This window comes from Etheostoma cragini, chromosome 8 (assembly GCF_013103735.1).
Source record: "Etheostoma cragini isolate CJK2018 chromosome 8, CSU_Ecrag_1.0, whole genome shotgun sequence".
NCBI lineage: Eukaryota > Metazoa > Chordata > Actinopteri > Perciformes > Percidae > Etheostoma > Etheostoma cragini.
In genome coordinates, this window is record NC_048414.1 from 28,443,451 (window position 1) to 28,465,668 (window position 22,218).

Here is a 22,218-nt window from a genome sequence, read left to right on the forward strand (position 1 = left end):
ACACACACACACACACACACACACACACACACACACACACACACACACACACACACAGCTGAAAGAGGCCACATTCTTTCCATTCCTGTAATATTTCTAGACCAGGTATGCTGCTTGGTCCCGTCAGTCTTCCCCCACCAGTTATTTTATGGCCTTCACTGTTCTCACTGGTGGATCTTAAAGCTCTGCTGCAATGTTCTACGTGTAAACTGCTGAAGCCTCAGATTAACATTAGTCTGGTCTCCATTTATCTAGACTGGGATGAGGGGGGGGGAACACTCTGGCTTGTTTGTATTTCTCTCCTGTCACAACTGTCGTGGGCAGTGTCCGGATGCAGCAACGAGGCCTTTGCAAAATAGACAGCGGAAAAGGAGGGACATCCGGTGAGTCTGTCAGGCTTTATCCCAGCAACCACTGAGCCGGACCACATAAATATGAAGAGAATGATTACAGCTAGCAAAAATGCTTTCAACGAACATGCAGGTACCTCACTACTGGTTTAAGACAAAGTTGGGAATGTTCTTCTTTTCCCATTCTTCTATAAAATGTATTCCTCATCTCATCATATTTTAACTCAGATACACCATTTGGATTTATGTGCCATGTGGGGAAATTATGCATTTTTCCTATGACTTCCTGCATGCGTAAAATAGAGGTTTAGTGAACTCACGTAATTCTAATTTAGCGTTTCCTAACTTAAAACTGAACCCAATTTGCCAGAATAAGTCAGGCTTTTCCCTTCCAGTTTATTACAGAGCTTAGGCACAGCACCCAAGCTGTCTTGAGCACCTCCTAAGCCAAACTAATTGTAAATAAATGTGAGCTATAATGGTTTATTTTTGATGGATAGTTAAGGTGCGGCCAGAAGAATTATGAGGTTATTTTAATAGCTTGGTATTCAATGCAAAAAAAGGGTATGTATGAAGGCTTTATGCCGCCCTACATGTTATTGTAGGCCCAGTTTAATATGCAACTTCATCTTATTCAATGTACTGTATGTAGTTGGGGGTCCCTGCTCTGGCCCTCTTTCAGTTAGGGGGTCCTTGACTTAAAAAACGAAAAAGTTCTTTTTCTAAAACATATCATTCATGTAAAGTCAGTTTCCAGTTGCCTCCAAGTCCTAAAACGCCAGGAGTATCCAAGAAACAACCAACTTCACATTGTCCTTTTTCCAACTGCCATGTTTTGCTATTGTCCGTTCCTGTAACTGGGCTTGGTAACATACTGTGTAGTACAGTAGCTATTTAATGCAATACTTTCCCTCATCCTTTAATGTACCACTGGGACGTTCTCAAAAGTGACTGTGATGGATTATCTTGGTAAAAAACTTTCATGTTTCTACAAGTTATTATTTCATAGTGTACTGACCTACGGAAAAACAAAATGACATGTCTAAAAACTGTTTAAAGTCAAGTACATACCATTTCAGAAGAATGGTACTGGATGTAAAACCACTGGTACAGTGTTTTAGGGGGGCTGTTGTAATCTATCTTTCTCATTATGGTAGTCTTTTAAGAGTAAGATAGAGAAACGTGCATCTCTGACTGCATGTGACGCACATTAGGAAATAGACAAACTTTGTATGACACGCTTGTGTTCATTTCTAAGATTCACTTCAATTAACTGTAAAAGAATTGCCAGAGGTCTCTGTAGGATAAGGTCATGATGCTGCATTTCCTGCCTGGTTCTGTACGGACATCACACAATTACAGCAAGTCCTTTAAAACATTGTGAGTAGAAACGTTTAAAAAGATTGTTTACCTGACTTTGACAGTTATTACATGTTCATCGATATACACAAATGTCAAAGTTTTAATATCTACAGTACAAGCTGACACCAGTCAGTGAAAGGGTGAGTGATTCAGAAAGAGTGAGCAAATGGCAGCTGTATCCATCATATTTTTATATTTAAAATAACTGTTAAATGCCACCAGAATTTTGTGTTTTCCTTGACATAAATAAGATGTACCATAAACCATAAATTAGTACCTAAAAAGGTTTCAGAATGCAGGAAAATAAGATTTTGATGCAGATGAATTCCTGGGGGAGAACCCCCACACCCGCCGCTCCAATGGCCCACCCTAAGCCAGGAAAAACCCTGATGATTCCACCTATCAGCACCTTTAAAACTACTTAAATGTAAATGTGCTGTATTTATATAGCGCTTTTCCAGTCTTAACAACTGCTCAAAGCGCTTTTACAGGAAACATTCACCATTCACACACATTCATACACTGTGGCCGGGGCTGCCGTACAAGGTGCCACCTGCTCATCAGATAAACATTCACACACATTCACACTCCGATGCGCAGCACCGGGGGCAACTCGGGGTTCAGTGTCTTGCCCAAGGACACTTCGACAATGACTGCAGGGGCGGGGATTGAACCACCAACCTTCCGATTGGCAGGCAACCACTCTACCACTGAGCCACAGCCGCCCCACTTACTATTGTTAAAAATTATAGGAAAACCCAAATGTTACAAGTGCAATAATATACAGGTGGGACCAGCGGAGAATCAAGAACAGTGCTTTCTATCTTTCTATCTGGTTGCCTGTGTGACCCGTTTCCTATTCCTGGTAACATTCCCTGGATAAGGTTAAAAATAACCTTATCCAGGGAATGTTAACAAAGCTCCACAATGTCCTGCTTCACGTTTAGAATTTCACAGATACACTGGTGTCCAGGTGTGTGGCTCAGTCTAAAACCTCTCTGGTCTACAGACTAATGTAGAAAGATCTGGCGCTATCAAACAACCCCTCCTATCTTAGCAACTGCAACAAGCCACAGCAGGTTTGTCCCCACATACTGTAGTGGTGCATGGGGTACTAGTTCTAGTTCAGAGACAAACCCTGTCCTGTACTGATTTACACTGTACTGTACTACTCTGTACTACACCACACTGTATTGGTTAATAAAACAAATCATTTTAATCATATTGAAGTAGAATGAGCTTGGTAATGCTTGACAGACTGTTCCTACTTCACTAGGCATCACATGACTGGCTGTGTGTGTGTGTGTGTGTGTGTGTGTGTGTGTGTGTGTGGACCACTGTGAAGTGGGGACTCTCTGGTTAATCTCCAGCTGGCTAATAAGCAGCTTAACTGTCACTGGAGTGCCACAGGCTAATTACTAGTTTGTGGCCAATCTACTATGGTTCAGAGTCACACATAACCATACTGATAATAACCTGTTCATTAATACTTGGGTGGAAAGAGGTTGGAGGATTTCAATTATGCCTTGCATTTAGGTTGGCAGTGTATCAAAGGTGTCAGTTTAACTTCCCATGGAATATCAAACTGTGTATATTAATGTGTTATAGAGTTGAATTAAAAAAAAAAAAAAAACGTTCTGGCTCATATTCAGTGTTTTTTTACTTGACTAAATTGAACTGTGGAAGTGAAAATGTTACGCTAGGGCAATTCTGCTGATTGTACCCGAGTGTGTGACTCTCCACTGTCGGACCAGTGAGCAGGATGTGCACGCAGGGAAACTGTTTCATTAGGTTAACCCTTAAGGTTAAGCTTCTGCATGGGCAGGTCAGGTAGAGAGACGCAGAGCAGATGCTGTATTGGTTGACCACAACCTGTTAAGAGTATTTCCCCAGCTTTTTGACTTTCGATTAATAGCTGAAGATAAACAAAAAAATGGGCAAGAGAGGGGACGACATGCAGCGAAGGGCTCTGGGTCAGAGTCCAACCCTGGTGTCTGCAGTAGGAGCTCAGCCTTAGACTTAGTATTTTAGGTTCACGCTCTACTAGGTGAGCAACCAACTGGACGCCTCAAACCCAAATTCCTTAAAGCAGTATATGCCTCCTGGTGAAATGGCGGCAGTAATCCAAGCAAGATGAAGACAGGCCAAGGAGACGAGCTGAGAGGACTACACTTTTACCGTTCAAATCATTAAGCTTTACAGATTAAGCAGCCATGCAATATTACGGTTACTGGAATCACTGAATCTCCGTCTCAGCGTTCACATTCCATCCCAGCTGTCCCTCAGGGTTTGTGATCCAGTGCTGCCCTCTGTTTGCAAGCTCCTCGTTACCACTACTTTCTTTCCAAGGTGAGCACCAGGTTCACCTGTTCAAGGATAAGCTCCAGACACCTCTACTTCTTGGTATTTACGACCCTTGAAGACAGGAACTGAAGCAAAGAGCTACAAGGCTACCGCATTCATGTTAACCCTTGTGTTGTCTTCCCATCATCTTTTGCTCCTTTTTCTGATGTTTTTGCTTCTTTTTTTTATGTATAGCCAATAAACCTAATTTTTATGACATTATACAAAAACAAGGTCTCGTTTTTTCAGTGCTTAATGTCTTTTTTTGGCATTTTTTCCCAAGGTTTTGGTCACTTTTTTAAAATGCCATACAATAAAACAACCAAAATGTTTAGGCAATACTGTTGTAAGAAAGCCAAGACCTGATATTAAAAATGTTAAAAACGGGTCAAATTTGAGCCAAGGACAACACAAAGGTTAAACCAGACCTCCGTTGGTGCAGCAGAGCTGCCGCCCCAGAGAGCCGCAGAGAAAAAAAAAAAAAAAATATATATATATATATATATATATATATATATATATATATAAAATGGCGTCCACCAACACAAACGTTGGTCATAGCTCTGCTTCTGCATGGCATCATCCAACTGCACTGACCAATCTCACACATGGAAGAACACATAGCAAGTAGAATACATTGGGAACATTCATTCAACTCAAGCAGTGACACAAGGAGAAAACTACTGCTTCCCAGAGTTGTATTGTCCCCCCTCAATGAGTACAAAAACCCATTTGATATCTTGGCATTAAATCAACCTTGATAATCCATAATTTCATAACCAAAACACAACACAATGGTGATGTTCATCCAATTTTGTATGACATTATGTATGTCTTTCTCTGCCTATCTGTTGCCATGGCGTTGGTCCAACAGGGAAAAGGCCTAGTAATCCTTTTATAATCTCTTTCAGCAGAACCTGCAGACACCACCAGAGGTGGAGAAGACACACACCCAGAGAGACAATCACCCTGACAAACTTTCTCTATCAGGTCAAAAATTGTTCCTAAACACAACTGTTAAAAAAAGAGAATGTAGAAGTGGGAGACGGGCAGGCTAACCCTAACCCTGGTCTATACTTCAGAGAGTCTGGTTTAGACCTAATGAGATATGCTGTGATACAGAAATCACTAATAATACTTTACATTATAAGTAGGACTGGTTATTGCCAATGATTTCTTGAATCAATTTGATTACAATTGACTAGGTCCTGATTTGATTCAATATCAATTAGGTCAAGGTGTATTTAAGTTACAGTACCAATTTGGCCCAGATACATAAAGAGATTATTTTGCTGTTAAAAGCAAGAACAACCCTCATATCTGTTTTAATAATGCACCTTTGGACTAACATTCTTAATGTGTACATCAAGAATTAAACCCTAAAAGTGTTGTTTAAAAAGACTTTTGTTTATACATTCATGGTTAAAAGGCAGTGTAGAAGAACCATTTCTGGATTTTATTAATCAATCAGATAAATTAGAGAATCAATTATTTTAACCCAGCTCTAATCATAAGGAGTGGGCATTGCTAAAGGAGAATAAGAGAGAATGAGCAAAGCTTGTGTGATAATAAACGTCCTAGTTAAAGCAAAGGCAACACTTCCTGTAACTGCTTTTCAAAGCAAAAGCCTCCCAGAATAGAGAGTGAGGTTGTTCCAGCAGTAACAGCTGCCCCGGACCAGTGCTGAAAATAACAGCAACCGACCCAGCAATAACCCAACTGCCCTCAGTCCCATAGGAACTCACTTTGGGAAGAACAGAAAGACAAGAGGTCAGCAAAGGGCTAAATGGCTCTTTCAGTCAGTGCAATATATGATTACTGCAACAGCTCGGTTATTAGTGAAAAAAAAAAAAATAGCAACCCTGCATGAGTCACTGTGTTCAGTACGCCAGTGCACGGACACACACAAATATGTTGAGCTGAGTCAGAGGTCAGATCAGGTAGAACTCTGAAGTTGGATCACTGTCAACATCATCAAATCTTAGTCTGTTTTCTCAAGGTTCCACCCGTGTGTACCTACTTCACGGCTGAGGAGGATTATTCCATTGCTTTTGACCATAGACCAGGGCTGTGGTACTCGAGTCCGGTCTTGGACTCAAGACCGTTTTTCTATGGTCTCGGACTCACTAGTATTTGTACTCTGACTTGTCTCGGTCTCGGCCACTGGTCTTGCCAAATATGGCTTTTGGTCTGGACCGAGTCCAGGTGTCTTTATTATGTTGATGATAATATTGGAGGGAAAGTGAAGCCCAAAAGTGTTGTCTTGATACTGTCATGCATAAGACTTTTTTTTCTGTCCTGGACTCTGTCTTGTGTTGGACTCGAACCTCTTTGGACTCGGTCTTGACTCAGACTCAAACCTTTTTGGACTCGGTCTTGACTCAGACTCAAACCTTTTTGGACTCGGTCTTTTCTTGGACTCGACTAGTCCTGGTCTTGTCTTGCACTCGACTAAGGTGGTCTTGACTTCAGCCCTGCCATAGACAACACTAATTAGTGTTTCACCCCAATGGTGAAAATGTACTAATAAAATATAACATGTTATTAATTCTATCATAATGCATCTCCCACTCAGTTTAGTGTTAAGGTCTTTCCAAAGAGAATATATCTTAGGTGTGGACCAGATCTTCGTCTTTCTTCTTCTGAAGTCCTTAAACTTCATCTCTCAAAATTCTCTCTTTCTATGTGTTGTAGACTTAGCGGCCTAGATGCTTAGTTTAACAACAACTTCCAAAACTACCTGAAAATTAAAAAGTACGATTGCTTACGTTAGGAAAGTCCTATAATATATATAGGTAATAGTAATATTATATAATGAGGTAAAATACCTCATTTAGAAAACTGATGGACAGAATTTTATAAGAAAAGCTGCTCTACCTCATTACATTTGCAGTTATTATGTGCTGCCATCACTCCATGAAGGAGACACTTGTGAAGCATCATGGTTTGGCTGTCAAAAAGTCAATGCGGTTGAATTGTATTGCATTATAAGGAATATGGTTTTTAATATTTCATATTCCCCAATTGATATAAATAGGGTATGCAAAATCTTTGGATCACCTCTTATACACTGACAACTAAGTGTGCATTTGAATATTTAGCATGTTCTACAAGATCTCCTTGGACATATCTGTTGGTAAAAGCTGCACAACAGTGAAATTCTTCCCATACTTCCCAGTACCATCTTACAGGTTTGAAAGTCCTGGCTGCTTGGTTGGAGTTCACCTCCACCCAACAGAAGTCTAAAGGTTACTCCGATATTATACCTCAGAAGTTAGTTAGGCTGCAAGTATGCAGTATGCCTACAAAGGCTCCAGGCTATCTAAGAGTCAAAGTCATTTACTCTCATTTTATCTTAAGTAAACCAGACCGGCGTGTGTGTGTGTGTGTGTGTGTGTGTGTGTGTGTGTGTGTGTCTATATAAAAGTGTTTCTATGTCCATGTTTGAGAGTTTGTGTGTGTTAATTGGCTGTTTGTCCAGTTTTTCAAGGAAATGTACCCCACCAGAGGAAGTCATTAACTTCAAAAGGACTTTGTATAACAGTGTGTGTGTGTGTGTGTGTGTGTGTGTGTGTGTGTGTGTGTGTGTGTGTGTGAGAGAGGCAGAGGTCTAAAGCTTTCCAAAAAACAGAATGCACGCTGGGAAACCACGTCAAGTTGCTTATTGGACCTGAAGCTGGTTTATTGTCTGCCAACACATGTTCAAACTGCTGATCCCTCTGTGGTGCTGGAGCGACACAAACGTACTTTAAAAAAGAAAATAATTTAAAAAAAGCAATAGCCACAATCAAAGGCAAGGGGACATGATTGCATCTTAGACGAGCGAGACAAGAATCATCATAAGTGAAATGAACAGCATAGTGCAGTCTCTTCTCAAAGGTATTCTTAGTGTTGCACACACAAAGTGACAGAAGTAGTTGATTAAAGAATATAAAGAGAGAGCTTGGGCCCCGCGTTCTGATTGATGCATAACTGGACACTATTGAATAGGAAAAAGCCTCTGTGACAGCTTTCACCATCAGCCAGAAATTACACTAATTTAGTAAAAAGTGAAAAATCCCCATTAGACATGGTCTCAGTCCACTTTACAATTAAAGGAACACTATATACTAGCCATAACAGCAACAAAACAATGGAACAGCATTAAATCAGTATTAGTAACCGATACAAAACCAGCGACATGAGACAGTAAGATATAAGACTCAGATCTGACGGTGGGTTATGGTTGGCTGTGGTATGATGAGTAGAGGTGGCTTTTCAATCGAGATTTTAAAATGTCAGCTGATTGAGCTTCTTTAACATGTGATTATTATTATCTTTGACTTGTTTCAAAGATAAGGGACACAATATTGAATGGTTTGCTTTTGGACCACAAAGGAACCACGCTAGTATTTGGTTGGAATTAGACCTTCTTAGGCAGTGTTGTTGACTTGGTCCACACCAGAGTTTGATTGACAGCTTTAACAGGTTAAGGGGGAACAAACCCTCGAACACTTCCTGGTAGTCCGCTATGTTTGTGGAGGCAATAATGCAAAGCTATGTGCACATGTGCACACGAGACACATCCCAGTACCCTGGACGTGTGAATGTGCCACAACATAGGGCGTGGTCTTCCAGAATAGCTTTCATGCTTCCTGTCAGACATTCTCCAACGGTGAGGAACGGCATTCCTCCAAAAGGTAACTACCCTCATTTGGTTATTAGTTGGTTGTGGTGGAGAGCGCGGTTCAACAGGTAAATCCCACCAGGAACATCTTCGCAGCGTCCCGGAGCCATCATGGCCACTCAAGACAATGGTTGTGATTCGGCCAAGCTGGGGTGGGGGAGGCAGCCCACCCCTGAAACATCTCTTCCCTCTGCTCCGCTAACAATTTGCGCCAAGTCTGTTTGTTGCACAGGTCGGGCAGGAAGGGCTAGAGCATCCTGTCAATTTCAAAATAAACACCCTCCGAAGACTCTCAGTTGTAAATCTATCACATCACGGCACTATTTTAACAACTAAAACACAGCCACACATCTTTGCTCAGTGTCGTTCATGCCTAGATTAAGTGGAAGAAACCATTTTACCATGTAGACTACTTACTTTTACAGTAAAAGCAAAAATATCTAGGAAAAATGTCCAAAACTAAATCTGCGGGTAGGGCAGACGCTACCAGTCTGGTACGGCACATGGAAGCAAACCGCGGCACAGCCAAAACGCAGTACATAACAAAAAGTGTTTCGCTGGGTTGAGATGGGGTGGCTGTGAAGGACCGAGCGGATCCTCATCAAACCCTTCAGTGAGCCCTGTGACCCGCGTGGAACCATCTGCATTCAGTAGGGTTCTACACTACACATTTACACTCATCTCATCTAAACAGTTTGCTTCTTTCTAGGTTAGTTATAGGTATTTTCACAGACTGTATTGTTTACTGTAGAAGTGCCCGTTGTAAACACTAATTGATTACAACGTTGAGAAGTTCTTAGTAAATGAGTCATCTTGGACCGACATTTTAATTTTTACTTTCTGTTTAAATCATTCTCTTTACCTGATAAAACTGTGAGGGTTTGAAATGTGTTCATCCAACATCACCACTTGCTGTAGGCTTGAGCCAGGATGAACTGTACCTGAAGTCTCTTATATGTAGACCTTAGTGGTCCCCTAATACTGTATCTGAATTCTCTTTTATATAGACCTTAGTGGTCCCTAATACTGTACCTGAAGTCTCTTATATATAGACCTTACTGGTCCCTAATACTGTATCTGAAGTCTCTTTAATATAGACCTTATTGGTCCCCTAATACTGCATCTTAAGTCTCTTTTATATAGACCGTATTGGTCCCCTAAAACTGTATCTGAAGTCTCTTTTATATAGACCTTATTGGTCCCCTAATACTGTATCTGAAGTCTCTTTTATGTAGACCTTACTGGTCCCCTAATACTGTATCTGAAGTCTCTTTTATATAGACCTTAGTGGTCCCTAATACTGTATCTGAAGTCTCTTTATGTAGACCTTAGTAGTCCCTAATACTGTATCTGAAGTCTCTTTTATATAGACCTTAGTGGTCCCTAATACTGTATCTGAAGTCTCTTATATATAGACCTTAGTGGTCCCCTAATACTTTATCTGAAGTCTCTTTTATATAGACCTTAGTGGTCCCCTAATACGGTATGTGAGGTCAAAAGGTCCCCTTATGACCTCATAAGGAGCAAGATTCCAGATCGGACCATCTGAGCTTTTATTTTCTTAAAGGCAGACAGGATACCCAGGGCTCTGTTAACACCTGTCACCATTTCTAGCCGATGGGGGGGCCATAAGCAGGCTGGGGGAACGCATTAATGATTAAAATGAAAAAAAAACTCAATTTTCATGCCATGGGACCTTTAAGCAGAGTACCAAGATGGCAAACATGTCAGCTAGTCTATCTTGCCAAACACTGTCCAGAGCGTGGTGATCAAATCCCTTTATGTTCCATCTTGCTTTATGGGTGAATACAATAAATGTTGAATGGAATGAGAATCAGATGAGTGAGTACAGAGTCTGGCCCCTGCTCTGCATCGGTTTCATGCAGCTTGTTAGCTCGGGCCTGATTATTAGCTGAATTAGGTCTTCTGACAGTGAGAGCCCCGCAACCGCACAATGGACTTACTGTTCCCCCGGACAGACAGAGCAACACAGAGACAGTGTGTGGGAGGTTTGGACGGAGCTTTCCCACAGTCAGCCCGGACCAGTTTGTTTTTGTCACCTACTACAGCAACATTTGGAAGCCAATCAACCAGGGCTGTGGGGGGGCTTTCTGCAGGCCGAGTGCTTCCACAGTATGCGCTGCGTTTCAAAGCGATGCCAAGAATGCCGTCGCTCCATCTGGACACCAGGGGTGGGGGGAGGCGGGGGGGCTGCCACTGACAGTTTCATTATCAATTTTTCAATAAGTGGTGTCAGAATTTGAATTAATGTATTGTGGAGTATGTGCAGAGTGGCGCTTGGTATCGTTAAAAAAATGTTCGATACCGGTAACGTTACCAATGCCGGGACTTTGACACTAGTTCTTACACCAGTTGGATTTAAAAAATGACACATTTTGATACTACTCTTTTCATTTATGTCCCAGCTCCTACTACATGAGTAACGTAGAGTTGTACCTGCGTGCCTCTACGATGTGTAACGATCGACAGCCAATCACAGACATAATTAGATCATACGCTGCGTTCTGATTGGCTCACTGATTCTACGGAGATTTACACCTCGGGCAATGCAATTGGGTATTAAATGACAAGGATTTTTCGATACTCTGTACTTTCGAGGTGACTCAGTCGGGCCCAAAAAGTATCAAACCGATCTCTACAGATAGAATTCATTTTATCAGGCCAACAATCCAAAATCGGAAAGAAAAGCTATCCATAATTAGTCTTAAAAGGTCAGACTTTAAGTCACGTTCCTGATTTTTTACAGAAGCCACAGGCCATGAAAAGTCAGTCACGGACAGCCCCAATATTGTTTTTAGTTTAATTTTAAACTAAAGTGTTATGTCTTATTTTGGACCAGATGGATTTGAAGATGGAGGACAACTAGGTTCTTAAAGTAGTTGGTAGAGTCTGCCTGATAACAGCTGTTTCTACAGACAGGGACAAATGTCCAATGTGATGTAGATTATTTGCCTTTTTTAGAGAAATGTAACCCAAGTGAATAGATATTTAACTTTACCATAAATAGATAAATGTTTGGTTAGTTGTTGCAGTGTTAATGGTTGTTACTTCTAGGAATATGCAGTGCAATGCAAGGCTTTAATGAGGGAATGACAGATTCTAAGCTTTGCCCCAATCACTTTTTACCCTCCAACATTTGAATGGGATACACGAGAGCATTTAGAATCAATACACAATACAATCTACTAAAATGGTACACACACACACACACACACACACACTTGACTCATTCTCCCATTTTAATTCTCAATATTCAAAGATGCAACCCATGTCTTTTTAACACTCCAGCTTCACTCACACACACACACACACACACACACACATTGTCATGTAATGTCTTTGGTGACATGATGACAACAAGTACACTGTTCCTTATTTACTTTGTCTCACGCACGCGCGCATATCCAACTTTGTATATTCGGCACACATTATTCTCCAAACAGCACTTAGCATAAGTTATTGGAACTTAGCAGTTCTGCATGTTCCGCTCACGGTTAGCCTACTTTATGTCTTGTTGGAAGAACATTGGGGACGTTGAGCTACATTTCACTGACACCGCTCGACTGAAGCTACAGCTCGAAGTGCTGCAGAATTCGGAGATTTGTAAACGGGGTTTGGCACGCTGGTTCGTCTCCATAGAGCAGAGAACGGGACGGACTGCAGCAGGCAGAGGCAGGTAGAGAAAAGCCGCTAAACAAGAACAGAGAAGATATCCCGGGCTAACGTTCTAGCTAAGCCCCCAACCGAAAAAAAGAAGGTTAAGTATGACTCACCGATGAGGATAAGCAATGAGTTAGATAACGGTAGCTTTTTAAATGAGAAACATTTGAACCAACGTACATGTTCGCTGCGGTGGTTGGGGCTCCTCTCCTCACCCAGCGGATACAAGTCTTTCTTTTATCCAAGTAAGAAAAGCAGCAGCTCCTGAGTGGGAGAAACAGGTAAAGCGGAGCTCTCCTGTCAGTCCATCTGTGTTCACCGCCAGTGTCCTGCCCGGGACGAAAGATAAGACGGTCGTTCAGCGGACAGCTTTCTTCCATGCAGCCTGGCGGCAGTGCGGCGTTCACTTAACGAGCGTCAAGTACCACGCAGTTAATGTCAATACTTCCGGTCAGCTTTTTCAAAATAAAATACATATCTCGGCTAACCTTACATCAGGGCTGCAAGGCTAAACCTGATCTTGAAGCACTTTCTTACCCTCTGTAAAACAAGTTTTAATGACATTTTTATTGATATAACATGCTCACATGTTTATGTCACTATGTTTACTTGGTGATTAATGAAAATTCTACAAACTGTAGTATTGCATAATAGAAGAAGGTTGCTGGATGGTTTCTGGGACTGACTCCATCATGTGTTGTCGGCAGTGCGCACTGTATCTGATATAATTAAAGGAAACAGGATACATGCACACTGCGAAGTAAGTGGGAGGAACATAGGAGGTTTAATTTTCCTTTTTTCACAGTGTGGAGTCACTGGGGGTAAACAGGGGCCCAACCCCTGTCCACTGGGGCCTCCTTTAGGATACCTTAATAAGTAGAAGGTTGAAACTGTAAAACACAGTGCAAATAAACAATACATTTTTGCCTATACAGTTTTGCAAAAGGAATATTGCTATGAGAGTAGACAGGACTTCACACTTGTAATTTACAGATTGGTTTATTTATGGCTGCTGTCGCTATGGATCTTCTAAACCAAAGGTTAACAAACAGTAACATTGAAAAGTGATGTATGGAGTTTGTCTAATTTAAGAGAGAAACAAAATTACAATGTCTTCCAAAGCATGTTCCATATTCAGTTACACATTGTGTGATTTTGAAACATCACATACCAGGGCTGTTAAAAATAGACTTCAGGTTGTACTAGATTACCATCTGCTGGATATTGCAGTTAAGTTCAGTTGCAGGTTATTATATAAATAATACAGCTGCTCTGCGTATGTGGTTAAAGAATAATAACGACAGACAGCCATCACGATAAACCAAAGCAAGGTGACCAAAACATTTCCCACAGCATGTGAAGACAAGGCTTCCCCTGATCTGCAGTTAGGTCTTTTATAGGAACTCATATCCCTGGTGTCAGAATCTGTCTATTTTCATATATTTCTCCTTGTGTTTTCTCCTCTTTTTTATCTCCCCATCTTTTTTAGCCTACATGACTGTGTATATAGATGTGATGAGTAATAGAAATAGATATATAGTATGTATAGATTGTATAATCAGTACATATATATATATATATGTATATACAGTACATTCAGAACAATATGCATCATAATAATAATGCTACTACAACAACGACTACTACTAATATTTTGTATTTCACAACATGTCTTAACATTACTTATTTCTTATTTATTGATTTCATATTTATCGTGCGTGCTCTCTCTCTCATCTCATTTTCTTCTTTTATTCTTCCTTTATCCAGAGTTATTTAATGAAAAATAATGTTTCTTTTTTTGTATGTTCCTTCTTTTCAGCTATTTCCTCAAAAATGCTTTTATTTTGTTACATGATCATAGACTTAAGTCTCAAAGTGAAACACCCATTTCAAATAACACATTAAAAAACGTGTAATGTTCAAATACAATCACATCTCTCTGCTTGTTACAGTTTGCATGTTCATTCTAACTGGTTGCAGTTCTTTCATCCAAAGATATAATAATATCTTTGTTCAAGACAAAAGTAATGTTTCAAAAGTTCCCTTTAAAAGCAGAAAGACCACCTGACTGAGTTCCCAACACCAGTCTCTGATGTTCTGTCCTCTCTATTTAAACAGTCTACAGTAAATGTGGTGAAATGCAGTCGGTTGATTCAAATCTACAACTTCTCTTCCAAGGAAGATACAATTGGTCAGGCATGAATTTGCATTAGTCCCATGCATTGCATTTGCTGTTGGTCAGGTGGAACAGAAGGGATTTCCATGTCTGCGGCGATCCAATCTTAGTTTTGCTGTGCACCATGATGGGAGAAAAGGCGTGGTAGAGGGTGTGGCCATGTCAATCTCCTAACACACACACATTCACACGCACACATTTTTCTCCTTTAAGGGGTCCACACGTTATGCCCAATTGTGGGGTCCACCCTTTCCAGTGGTTCTACCCCTTTTTGTAAGAAAGCGGGCAAGATGAAGAAAAGATCCTGATCACAATTATCACTTCAATTCAACGGAATTTAAAAGTTTTGTCTCCACACCAGTTTTTTTGTCACCTGTGAACTTGTGAGGTCCACCTTGACACACACCTACATATTTCTAGTTTTTAAATCTTAGCAAGGAACACAATTGTTTCCATGGTTGGTTCTTGATTACCAGTGAAACTGCAGGACTGCATCAGGGATTTACATTCTAATTTACATTCTGCATCTGGTCTCTGTTCCCTCTGTACTAACCTATTCAAAAGGCTACCCCAGTCAATGTGGTAAGCTTTATCTTAACTACATATTACCATTAGGTACACAGAGCAGAAGTCTCTATCCTTAACGCTCCATTTCTGGAACTGCTCCGGTGCCGCAGGAAATTCCGCCAGATGCATGTACTAACCATGTTGGTTTAAACTGATGCACGACACAGGCAGAAAAGTGCTTAAACGCCTTGTAAACCGAGTCTTTCTGAAAAATTTTCAACTAGGTGTTTCTTTCCTTCCGACCTGCCTATGTGGTGCATCCGTGGTCTTCTCATTTAGACATGCATCTCTACTGAAGCCTTGCACACTGTTGGCGAGTTGGCATAATTACCATAGCAACAGACAAAGCTGACGAAGACGTAAAAACCCTGATTGTGAAGCAGATTTTGATCTCGTTGCATGTCCATAGAATGCTCCCAAAACCTGAATAATACTGGAATACCCCACGTCTCATGAGCTGTTTACGTGACCCGTATCAAATTCGGAATAATAGTGGAATATTAGTGTGCATGTTATCACACTCAATGATAAACCTCTGGTCTGAGAATCACTGCGTACACGCTGTGTGTTACCTGGTGAAACTTACCTGGGACTACTCACCTTCCACGTACTTCTGAGATGTTTTCTGTTCTTCCTGGTTGAACAAGGACCCTTCATCTCAAACGACTCCAAACAACAAATACATGTTTAAATATCACAATATAGTTTCCCAACACATGATATCTTTCGTGTTTTGATCACCGCTGATTTAAAATAGTTTGCCTGGACTTTGACAAGAGTAGACTCACAAACAGACATCTGTTTTATCATCCTGTACTTGGTTGAAGGGACTTGCATTCATGTTTTTTAGTTTTTATTTAAGAACAAACGTGAAATGTGCTTGGGTGAAAGAAAATGTAACCGATGAACTGCATGAATGTTCAGTATGTTCAAATAAAGCTGCCTTCTGAACAATATAAATACATGTTTTTGTGTTTGACGCTCTGAACAACAACCACCTACATACTATATACCACATATATACACACTTACAATGATTTAACCTCATTGGGTAAATTCATTTGAAATAGTTATTTCTTCTTCTTTGATTCACTCCAGTTTTCCAAGTGGCATCATCAATATATTTAGCACTGTGGACTTTGTGTGGACCTGCCAGGAGATGGCAGCCAAGATACACAATAATCAGCCCTCCTCCTGTACATCGTGTTCACTCTACACACTGAGCATGGAGGGAGTTTTTGCGTAGTAAAGGATGACAGCTTTATTCAGAATTCAGAATTGATCTCCTGTTGGAGCCTTTGATTTAGAAAGAAAGGCGTTGCATTTCCCTAGTTGATCACCTGGTTAGATTGGTATCCCACACATGTGTTGACAAGTAAGGAATTCCACATTGTTGGATAGATTTATGACATGCACAGATATTTGATCCAAATGACTTTCTCCCCCCAACACATATCTCTCTCCTGCAGATTGAATCATTGCTGTACCTTGTCCTGTAATCATGTTGCACGCTATGCGCAGGGAATTTGCAGCTTCTTTTTAAAAAATGAGTAGGAAATTGTGTCTCCACCCAGATGATGAGGGTAAAAACACACTGACAGTGGCCAGGCCGCCGGGAATCATCAGCACCTCTCCCCCCTCAGGCCACATTGGGCAGCACCACCAGGAGGTCAGTCTGTGTATTCCATTTTAGCACACAATGACACAGACGGATGTAAAAACTGTAACAACATTGCTTTTTTATTTACAACTTTCTGTGTGTTTTAAACCTTAAAGTGGTGGCCAAAGTCTCTGCGCCACCGTTAACCAGCTGATTTTCCAGTTTCTCATTCAAGGTGGTATGGTTTTCACCTTGTTAGACTGTGTGTGTATGTCTGTGTATGATAAAAAAAAAATGTGGTCCTGAAGATACCTTGTTTTTATGTCTAAAAAATTGGTGGGGCATTATTTTAAAAGATTGGCGACAAAACAGTTAAATTAGAATACTCTGCATCTCACCATGTTAACATGTGACCAAACAGCCTGGCTCCACAAAACACTTTCAACAGCACAGCGGCTTTCTTCTATGGTGTTGTACACATACAGGGAGAGAGAGAGAGAGAGAGAGAGAGAGAGAGAGAGAGAGAGAGAGAGAGAGAGCGAGAGAGCACCGACCGGTCACCACAGCCTGGATCCTTGTCAGATGTTCCAAAACCGTTAAGTACATTTGTGGTGATGTAAAATTGTCAATGCACACAAGAATCTGATCAAATATGACATTCACATTACGAGTAGCTATTGCACTGTGTGTTGAGGCCACAACTTTTTGTCAAGAAAGACAAACTTTTCCCAATCATGACACGGATGTCACCCAGTCAATCGAACTAATTGACAGTTCCTCCACAAAAAAATAAAATCCTAGTTGTTGTAAAGGACCAATTAGTCCTTGTTAAATACAGTATGTTCTTTACTGTTACCGTTTTCAAACCATTTGTTTCAATCCAATCCATAAAACAAAACTCCATAGAGATGATGATGAGGATACAGTACGTTTGGAAACTTAGATTACGACTCTAAATCCAATCAAAAGCTGTACAAAACATTAAAAAAGAATGTTGATCCATTCCTTGTCCTTGTGTTTTTACTTAGTAAGAAAATGACCTTTGACCTTTGGATCTGTGTGTTGCAGGACACACAAACAGACACAGATGAGTTCCCAGATGATGTCACAAGGGGAGTGTTGCGATGTCACTTTCTACCATTTCTCCGTTAACTGTATGTAATTATTGTTCTGATGTAGATAGAACTGCTGTCTGCTGATAATTACTGCATAGTTGAGGTCCAATGTGGGCTTTACATTGGATATACATGTGTGTGTGTGTGTGTGTGTGTGCGTGCGTGCGTGCGTACGTGCACGCTATGAGAGCCTTTTCATTGTCTATGAGATGTCATAATGACCTTGCATTGTTGACAACCTGAGGGGAGCAGAGGACAAAGTAAGGACAAGAAGGAAATACAGTGGGAGAAGACAAGAGGAGGATGAAGAGGAGACAAGGAGAGAGGTGAGGAGGATAGGACAGGAAAGGAGGAGAGAGAAGACAGAAAGTGAAGTGGGAAAAGTGGAGAGAAGAAAGGGTGGGAGGAAAGGAGAAGAGAAGATGGGAGGAGATAACCATCTCAGGTTGTCTATAATTACTGTTCACATGTAAGTAGATGTGTTGACTATATAATCACTGTGCACTAATACCTGTGTGTGTGTGTGTGTGTGTGTGTGTGTGTGTGAGAGAGAGAGTGAGAATAAGAGAAAAGAGAGAGAGCAAGAGAGTGTGTATGAGAGAGAGAAAGAGAGAGAGAGAGAGAGAGAGAGAGAGAGAGAGAGAGAGAGCTAATGTGCCAAAATGTCTTTCCCTATATATTATTAATGTGTTCAGAATTACTACTTACTCTGTACACTTGGTCTGAACATGTATTAAGGGACCTCATACCTACTATACACAACACGGAACACTGGGCAAAGATGGTGGGATAAATATCTATATATATATGTATGTATAATCTATACACATAGATATAAATACATACAGTATACACACAGGGTACTGATGGATGAGGTATTTGGTTATTAGATATTAAAGTTAAACTCAAAGCCTGTTTTTGTTCCTATGACGGATAGCTTAGACACAAAGGTTATGGACTGACATTTATTCACAGTTTATTCACAAAGTGTATTAAAAAACACATGTGGAAGTATCAAAACACAGAGGCAGGGATCCCAAACCAGAAGACCAAGCAGGGTCCTAAAACAGGCTGGAACCCTGATCTCAACGGGACGAGACAAGACGAACTGGCACAGACACAAGGGAGGACGTTGGACACAGGTGTGGCACATTAAGGTAGGGGAGGTAATCCCACCTGGTGGAAAGGCAGACAAAGACCAGGAAGTGAGGTGACCTAAAACGAGACAGGACGGGGAGTATCAAAATACAACAAGTAGCGGCAAAAATGTACAGGAACAAACAAAGAAAACATGACCTTATGAGTTGGAGGACATGACATTACACCCTTATTATGGTTGGCATCTTTTTCAGAAATAGCCATTCAATATATTTACATTCTGTAAATCTCTACAGTAGTGCACCACTGCTACTACCTTCACAGGAAACACTGCAGCGTGCAATCCAGCAACACTGCTAGTAACTTTACGTCATTCTTATCAACCTCAATTCTATAAAGCAAAGCAAACATGTTCTCCTGCCAATGCTTCAGGGGCTGAAATGAGCCAGTACTCACCAGTACTTAGTACCAGCACTTCTTCATCTTTGTCCACATGAGGCCCTTACTTAATTGTTATAAACAGTCATTTTAGTTGGCAAATATTTATTGGGAGAAACCAAGCAATTTCATTTAAAATCTGACATTCAGCACCCCCATGTATGCTGGTTTGGAATGATCCTTTGGTTCACATTTTCAGACACGGCTGTGAGATTGTCACTCAAATCAGGCTCATTACACTGAATCGTCAACATCAGATGACAATACATCCAAGACACATACAATGATCACATCATGCCACTGCTGAACCAGGGTCCTCACAACTTTTTTGGACCAATTCAGGCACTGTTAGCTGCTTTGCATCAAAACTGATGAAAACACAGGTTGGCTCTTATTGTGAAACAGTCACAGAAAGAAAATGTGTGTGGACAAAAAACAAAGACAAGGTAACAGTCCTTTTTACATGCAGATCATTTTAATTAGTTTTTTCCGGGAAGTAGGCCATACTGGAAAGGAAAAAGCAGAAGCAACCACAGCGAGCTGTTAGATTAGGAGACGACAGGCGCTTATTACAATTTAGAAAGGTAGCTAAAACTTTTTCTGTGCTGTGCTGCTGTGGTGAAAACTCCTTTAGGTCACAATTCTTATTGACTGACTTCTTTATTCAAACTGTGGACTGTCTAGTGATCATCCCCTAACCAAGGGTTAGGGTTTGGGTCTCCAGTGGTAACGTTTTCTTTGCTATCAAATGTTTTAATTTAGTATAGTTGCACATCCCAATTACAAACAATACATCACGGGACCAAAAAACCCAGATAGGAAAGAAGGTAAAGAGGAAGACACAATGAAAACACAACAGTAAAAATGACGTCTGCAGCTCATAAATAAGACATGCAGAAACAGACCTACGCAAACACACACATAAAGAAACAAAAAAACAAGAGACAATGACAGAGAAACAGACGTGATGAACCAATTACATGCACAGATGGACGAAAGAAGGCTGTAGCACAGGACTGCAGCATGGACATCAAGGATTCAGCCTCAATGGTGAGCCAAGTGTCCAAAGTCCTTTATGGTGCCGCGAGCCTCAGAGAGCTCCATATTCAGTACATGAGATCCAAAAAGGAAAGGGACCATGTCCAATAGACAAGTCATGAGGTGGTTTCCAGTGGGAATGTTGAATAACTTTTTCCAATGTGATTATAGAAGCTTGTTTCATGGGTGCTGATGAACTCTTTTGGTTTGGGCTTTTTGTCAACGTGCTGAATACTTTCCCACTCAACCAGTATTGACTCAGTCAGTCTTTCGTGCCTTTTCATTAAATGAAGAGGCCCCCCACAAGTATCGGTTTGGAGTGTGAACCCTCCAGAGCTTGTGAGGTTAATAAAGCTGCTGAATGGACCACTTTGACATCATGAAATAAGCTTTCCCACTCTCAAGAGTGCTGGTGAGCCCTTCAAATGAAATAATTTCTCTTTAAATCCATCTCAAGCTGAAAGGTGGCCTCTGTGATGGACTGAAAATCTCAGACATCCTCAGAAGCAATCACAGTCTAACATCATGTGAGCTATCTAACACCACAGAGTGATGAGGCTTTTTAGAAGCCTGCACTGGTGGAGAGACTCCACTGCCCCAATGGTAACCTTACTAATGTTCGAGCTGCTTTTTATAAAATATTTGAATAAGAAATATCTGTATCCCTAGAATGCAAGACAAAAAAACACACAAAAAAAACACTTTTTTGGTCATTTTGAACAACAAAACCAGATGTATGGTGTTTCTTTATGTGATAGTACAGCATGTTTATTGGTGTTTTAAGCCCCCAACATCGCCTTACAGGCAGCGCTGCCTGGAGGGCACAATGATTAGGCATTGGCAGTGGTTATGGTTAGGGTTAGGTGCCTTGGTTAGGGTTAGGTGTATTGGTTAGGGTAAGGGTTAGCTGCCTGGTTAGGGTAAGGGTTAGGGTTAGGTGTTCAGCACGTAGTTTCGGTCGGATCACAGGAACTGTCTTGAGTGGCTGTGATTGTTCTCTGCAGCGACGCAGCGCAGACCAACCCGTTCTCACTGCTCAGTCAGGTGCCTTCGGGGTTTGTTATTGACGCAAAAAGTCTTGTTTGGCTTAATCCTTTGGAATCATATTTAGACACTTTTTGTTGTTCCGGGTCAGGGTCAACTTAAAAAGTTCAACTCATTAAATCTTTGCATGTCAAAACTGAAGTATTGAAGGCCAACACTGAGAAGACGGCCTAATGATTAAGGTCATGGTTTTCACTGAAGACAGTTTTATTTAGCTTCTATTCCTGAAGGACTGAAGGAGACTTCTACGCTCGCTGACTCACTCTCTCACTCTCTCACTCACTCACTCACTCACTCACTCACTCACTGTAGAGAATCATCCATCTGCTTCTCTCGCTGTCTCTGTCAGTTGCATTGATTGCGTGTTGAAGGTTTTTACCCTGTGATTTTTGCTCATTATCTTGACCACACATTGTTCTTCAGACAGCGATCTGATTACAGCGTGTGTCTGCGCTCCGCCTCGCAACAAAGTGCTTCAAAACACCTTTTCATCTGCAAGAAAAGCTCCACTCCTCCTCCGGCAAATAAACCCATTTATTGACAGCGTAATCACTCAGTGCTCTCTCAGTCTGCAGTGTGCACAGAGTCTCTCCCTCTCTCTCTCACACACACACACACACACACACACACACACACACACACACACACACACACACACACACACACACACACACACACACACAGTGTGGAGATGGGTCAGGGGTCAGCTGGGAGTCATAAGGTCTATGATTGGATGTTTA

At 41.1% G+C, this 22,218-nt stretch overlaps 1 long non-coding RNA gene across 1 annotated transcript in view; it reads right to left on the bottom strand.

The window, feature by feature from the left end:
• The window catches only part of LOC117948790, a 21,657-nt gene extending 2,921 nt beyond the window's left edge, over positions 1–18,736 (bottom strand). Inside the window, exon 1 of the long non-coding RNA XR_004657559.1 lies at positions 18,725–18,736. This is a non-coding gene — a long non-coding RNA (uncharacterized LOC117948790). The remainder of the gene's footprint in view (positions 1–18,724) is intronic.
• Positions 18,737–22,218: the final 3,482 nt, after the last annotated feature.